General features: G+C 42.4%; 1 non-coding gene across 1 annotated transcript; it reads right to left on the bottom strand.

Annotated features, from left to right (window-relative positions):
* Nucleotides 1–3692: 3692 nt before the first annotated feature.
* LOC139879135 (small nucleolar RNA R71) lies at nt 3693–3799 on the bottom strand. The gene has a single exon (XR_011769988.1). It is a non-coding gene; the product is annotated as a small nucleolar RNA R71 (small nucleolar RNA).
* Nucleotides 3800–6927: the final 3128 nt, after the last annotated feature.

Raw genomic sequence — 6927 nt, forward strand, 5'->3', positions numbered from 1 at the left:
CGTTTTATAAAAGATTTTTCTAAAATTGCCACTCCTTTGAATAAACTCCTAGAGAAGGATGCTCCATTCATCTTTTTGGATGAATGCATCAAATCTTTTAATATTCTTAAAGAGAAACTCGCTAATGCGCCGATCATGATAACTCCAAATTGGAATCTACCATTTGAACTCATGTGCGATGCAAGTGATTTTGCAATGGGAGCTGTTTTAGGACAAAGGATTGAAAGAAGATTTCAACCTATATATTACGCTAGTAAGACGTTACAAGGAGCACAAACGAATTACACAACTACTGAAAAAGAACTCCTTGCTATTGTCTTTTCTTTTGACAAATTTCGTTCATATCTTGTTCTAGCTAAAACGGTGGTCTATACCGACCATTCTGCTCTTAGATACTTATTTTCAAAACAAGATGCCAAACCACGATTAATTCGTTGGATCTTACTTTTACAAGAGTTCGATATTGAAATCCGAGACAAAAAGGGAGCAGAAAATCTCGCAGCTGATCATCTTTCTCGTCTTGAAAATCCCGATTTAGAAGTTCTAAATGAATCGGCCATACAAGATAACTTTCCTGATGAATATCTATTGAAGATCGATTATAGTGAAATTCCATGGTTTGCAGACTTTGCAAACTACTTAGTATGTGGATTCCTTGAAAAAGGTTTGTCGTACCAAAAATGAAAGAAATTCTTTAGTGATATAAAACACTATTTCTGGGAAGATCCACATTTATTCAAAAGATGTCCCGATGGAATAATACGCCGATGCGTATTCGGAGAGGAAGCCTGATATCGGCTAAAAAGTCACGTTTTCACCCCGGTATTGAGGCCCAAAAACAAGAAATATTCCAACTTTGTCGGCAAAATACCCACTTCGTCGGTTAGAATTGAAGAACAAGTAATTACGAAGACGGTGCAAAAAGAATCAAGATAATCGGAGCTAAAACGAAGATTCTAGAGCGAAAATGGTGAAAGTCAAGAAATCAAGTTACGCTCCAGGAAACAAAGGGCTGACCAGTCACCAATCCGGCCTGCCATACGGCTTGCCATCCGGCTTGCCATATGGGTACGGCTTGCCAAATCCGCCCCACCATGCTTGCTGCCAACCCGGATCCGGCTTTCCGAGTACGGCTTGCCATCCGGCTTGCCGGCCGGATTTGGCTGAATTTTCATGCTTATTTAAGGAGCTTTGTTCATTCATTTTCAACACACACTTCAATTCACTTCTTTCTCTCTCTTGTACAATATTAGCCATACTCTCAAGGCCTTCGACTCCGTGCGGGAAACCTAGTACCCGGAGAAGAACGCCGAAGATTGTATTAGGAGCAGTCTGGAGTCTTGAAGTTGTCACTTTTGTATTCAGAACTCGTTTAATCTACTGGTACTTCTATCCCTTATCTTATATAATGTTTATTGATATTATTGCCATGATTAGCGAGTAGTTATCTTTAGTGTATGCTATGATGTAACCAGTTATAATGCCGAAATAATATTATGGTTTGTGTATGTTGTTGAGATGCTTTCCGATTATGCTTTAAACTCAATCGCTTTTCCAACTAATAGAACGTAGTTATAGGCTCTGTTATTGGGAAGTCGCGAACCCCGATTCAGAGTACACTATCTGTGTCACCCCTTGGTAAGAGAAATCTCTCGGATACAACGTAAGATCGACTGAGGCACACCGGTTGTTGTAAGTCTATCGAGCTTTGGATTCCGACTGAGGACTCTTTCGTAGTGAAACATCTGACTAGACCCCTAGTACATTGTCGATCCCAGACCATGCTGGTGTAGTCACTAAGCATATAAACTTCGTACGTACACGCCGAAGCACAGCGGTTGTTGTAGGCTGTACCTCTGCTAAGTAAGGCCATGGAACACGGTTAGTGTTGACCAGTACACTGCACCATAACGCGGTCACAAGCATTGCACCCCGCTTGAGGGATTCTTAGTTAATTAAGGAACTGTTTGTTTAGACGCATAAAGGATTGGACCGTTAGAATAACCGGACGTGTTCATGGAAGTCATCTAGACTTGGCCATGGTGTTCCTTTATGGTTGAACTCTTTTTAGGGCCTAACTATCTTTTACCAATCATTAACGAAAGCATTGAAACACATCACGTCTCTCGGATACGGTAAGTCATGTATTATATTACGTTTAAGAAAGTTTAGACTATTTTGGAACGTTAATACGCCACCCAACCGAGTCGCTCAATTGGATGAGCCGTCTGAACGTGTATGCCTGTAGTCAGACTGCACGGGCGTCGGGAGTAAGGGGCGTTGCTGTCTATTCAGAATCTTCAAGCCTAACGCATTTCCCAGTGACATGTCTTATGACAGGGGCGTTTAGGACTAGTGTAATGAATACAAGGCCTCTGCCTATTCATGAGCCAGCATTCCACAATCTCGGCAGAATAACTGATGAAGTCATAGTATGCACTTACTTTAACCTTATCTGAATTACAAATTTTATTGCATTTACTTTATCTATCTTATCAACTAGAAAATCCCAAAAACAAATATTTACTACTCCCTAACTATCTTAGGTAGAATATAGGTTCGATGCTACTGATATCTCAAAAATACGACCCTAGGTCATACTTCCCTTACTTATAAGGAGTAGTAAGATTTAGGCCCCGCTAAATATAAATTTAAAACAAGTACCCTCTCCCACGAGTGGCTGATTCTGGCGAGCTGCGGCCTGACGACACCGTGCAAATAAAACCGTCCGTTTCGGCCACATCAGGAGAACTACTAGTTTTTGGCGCCGCTGCCGGGGAACTGGTATCAGGAAATTCTGTTTCAATCAAATCTGTTCACAAGCATTTAGTGGTGTCTAAGAAAGACAATTATATACGGACGTTGGTTATTGGATTTTCCGAACAGTCGCCAATTATATTGGGACCAAAAGGATCCCGCCTCTCCGTTGTCGGCCTGGCCACTTGGTTTGTTGGATAGTTTGAGCGAAGCTTGGTTACCGAAATACCAGGGAATCAGTAGCCAGAACCAAAAACATATCCACCATAGGTAGTTAGTTAATTAGATTAGAATACCTTAGATTAGTTTAGGATTACTTTAGCTGACCATAGATAGATTACCTTAGACTTAACTTAGGATACCTTAGATTAGAAGTAGCGTAAATTAGATTAAATTAGTTAGTTTAGTTTATTATAGTCTATTTGCGAAAAATTAAAAACAAAAAGGCATACCCAGTGTATGACCCAAACCCGATCTAGACCAGGGCAGCTGTTATTCGTACCTGGTCCAGACGCGATAATCTATAAAGCACGCAAGGAAGCACGAATCAGAAACCAAATGGCGTTACGCGTGACTTTAGCTGAAAACACCAAACCCTCGATTGAAGGTCGAGGAGGACCGATCAGATTTCCAGAGATTCAAGGACACTCGTTCGAGTTAAAACATCACATCATTCAGCTCATTCAAACAGCTGTCAGTTTCATGGATTACCGAATGACGATCCTAATTCTCACCTTGATAAATTCATATCTCTTTCGAACTCCTACAAGCAGCTAGGGATAGGACAAGATATAGTCCGGCTATACTTGTTCCCCTATTCTCTCACTCATCATGCTCAAACCTGGTTTGAAGGATTGGAAAAAGATTCCATCACGTCTTGGACGGAGATGACTACTAAATTCCTAACCAAATATTTCCCTCCTTCTAAACAAACCAAGCTGAAGAATGACATCATTAACTTCAAACAAAGTTATGATGAATCTCTTTACACCGCATGGGAGCGTTTAAAAACCCTGCTAAAGAAATGCCCTAATCACCAGTTAGAACGGTCAACCCAAATCTGTACCTTCTACAATGATCTTACGATAAATCATAGGACGACGATCGATGCAGCAGCTCAAGGGAATCTGATGAACCAAACCGCATATGAAGCATGGGAATTGCTCGAGAACATGACGATGCATCATCATGACTGGAACAGTGGTGAAACTACTTCATCATCTGCCCCGCTCTCCGCACTTAACAATCAAACAGAGGCCATCAAGTCCCTCACAGACAAAATGGAATCTCTAGCTAAGCAACTCGGAGAATTGAAGACGCAACCGCAGCAGGTTAACCAAGCTCAGGCTTGTGTGAATTGTACCAACCCGCAACCCACTAAAGAATATCAAGTTGAGTACGAGAATCCTGACGGTTCAGTCTGTTACGTTCAATACCCAGCTCGTCCACCAAATCCCGGATTCAATCAAGGGCCACTAAGGGTTAATCAATTTCAGCGAAGCAACCAGCCTTTCCGCTATCGCTATCCACCTTACCCAGCTCAGCAATCTCAATTGACCTATGATCAACCATTTCCACTCACTGGTCCCCCAATTGAGGAAACTTCCTCTACCACCCAGATTACAAAAGCAGCTAACCCCACTCTCGGAGCTGATGAACAGTTAACTCAGTTCATTCAAGGTCAACAACAGCTAAATCAGAGAACTGCAGCCAGACAAGATCAGACGGAGATACTAATGAGAAATCAATTGGCTCTGCTCAAAAGTTTGGAGATGCAGCTCGTACAGTTATCACAACGCCTTGAAATCCGACTGCAGGGAAGATTGCCAAGTAATACTATCCAAAATCCCCACATAGAAGAAGCAAAGCAAATGGATTCTGTAATCCCGGAGGAAGAACCAAGGAGAAGGTCGACTAGGCTCAAGAACAAATCGACATATACTCAGAAGCTGACTCCTGAAACTCTAGTTCGCGTACCTTATCCTGGGAGGCTACAAGGAGAACCATCCAAGCTTGATTCTTTCAAACTTAATGGAAGATTCTTGGACACCATGTCCAAAGTTCCCAACCAGAAGAGATACATCTGAAGGCTTCTTTCTACAAAGGAGAGGATACCAGACTCTAACAAAATTCCACTGAGTGAAGAATGCTCTGCATTACTCAGAAACTCTCTACCACCTAAGCTAGGAGATACGGGCCGATTCGTATTCCCGTGTTCAATCTACCAATCTGGAACCATTCATGCACTAGCAGATTTAGGAGCAAGCATTAACCTAATTCCCTACTCTCTCTACAAGAGATTAGAGTTAGGAGACTTGTCACCTACCAAAATGACAATCCAACTTGCCGATCATACAATTCGATATCCTAAGGGCATAGTTGAGAACGTCTTGGTGAAAGTAGACAAATTCTTGTATCCTACGGATTTCGTAGTGATGGATATCAAGGAAGACCTACACACCCCAGTAGTGTTAGGAAGACCTTTTATGAATACGGCTAGGACTGTCATTGATGTGTACAATCAAACCATGATCTTGCGATCACATGGGGAGAGCGTTACCTTCAAAATTGACCGACCAACCGATCTTTCTGGACAGGCAGAGATGTTTGCTATTTCCACCAGACGGATCACTTTCGATGATGAGTCATTACCACCAGCCGATGATATCGAGATGGGTGTCGAATCACAGCCAGTAGACGACCCAGAAATGGAAGAAGAGGATCCCAGCGAAGAGTAGAGGAAGAGGAGGAATCTGAAGAGGAAGAGGAAATGGAAGACGTAAAAGAAACTTCGACAGCACCCGTTCCAAGCACTGAGCGTCACGAGGAAATAATGAAGCTTGAGACGGCGGATCACAGTTTAATCATTCGTTTCAAGAAGAAGACCGTAAAGGCTGAGGTTAAGGACATAGAAATTGATCCCGCAAGTATCAAAGTGGAGAATCAGAATACTGAAGAAACCCGTTCATCAGACGCATCCTCAGAGGAGCAAGATACCGATGATGACGAGGAAGAGCATAATGAAGACATTCTGACTAACTCGCACTCTCCAACCGAACAAGATCAAGGGGAGCCGGACTCTTCCTCAGATCGAATTCCGGTTATATCCACACATGCGGACATGATAACCTTCATCAATGATACCGATGATTTTGAAGACATTCTCGAAGCCATCCGAAAGTCAACCATTGATTTTTCGCTACGCTTATCAGAACGAATCACGGCTATCAGAGAAGAGCACCGCCTCTATATCCGAAGAGAGGACAATGATGTTGAAATCCTAGAAGAGCGCATTCAAGACTTCATCAATTCTCTTCACGATCATATCTATCACGAAGAAAGGCAGCGAGAGCATAATTCAGTGGTTTGCACTATTCTAGAGACAAGATTCTGTCGAGATCAGAAGATCATTTACTCTAAGGTTTACAACGCCTTAGCCAGATCTGCACTTCCGTTCTCACGAAACGAACGAGCACTACTGACTCTCATCCAGAAGCATATGGATCTTTCCACCGGACGCCCGACTTATCACTCAGATTTGCAAATGATCGAGGATATTCATAGCTTTTTCGCACTCTTGGATAGAGATAATTTCGAAAGCACACCAGACAGGCTAGTGATTTACGTAACAATTGATCACCATGCTGATCTGATTATCAAAGAGTTACAAGACGCTGTTATGGAGGAAGCAAGGCGAAGCAATCCGTTCTCTCATCTTGAACCAGACCGAGTCAACATTGCCACCTATGTTACAAAGCAGTTATCACGTATCTTCCACGAATCCACCGATCCTAATTTCATATTCAAAGCTGGATGTCGGGAGATATACTCAAAGACGGTGAAATTAATGCTCGGGTCAGGATTGCTGTTCACTTCTTTCCAGCTTCGTCTCTTAACTGATCTGTGCAAAGCTACCGACTCTTACTGTGGAGATCACCGTTCCGAAGACTTCGAGATTCTGAAGATACAGTTTCTTACATTATTTGAAGACCTCGGAAATGAGCATCCCGTCAGAGAAATCATCAACACCAGCACTGCCACCATGATTGACATCCATAGGTCAACCAGCAGAGCTGTGGATCATATTCTCATCGGACTTCAGGACTTATCAAGAGCAGAAACTGCACACTACTTATCTTTTAGAAGATCTTCGAGAGAAGTACCGGATCT

The sequence above is a fragment of the Rutidosis leptorrhynchoides genome, chromosome 11 (assembly GCF_046630445.1).
Source record: "Rutidosis leptorrhynchoides isolate AG116_Rl617_1_P2 chromosome 11, CSIRO_AGI_Rlap_v1, whole genome shotgun sequence".
Taxonomy (NCBI): Eukaryota; Viridiplantae; Streptophyta; class Magnoliopsida; order Asterales; family Asteraceae; genus Rutidosis; species Rutidosis leptorrhynchoides.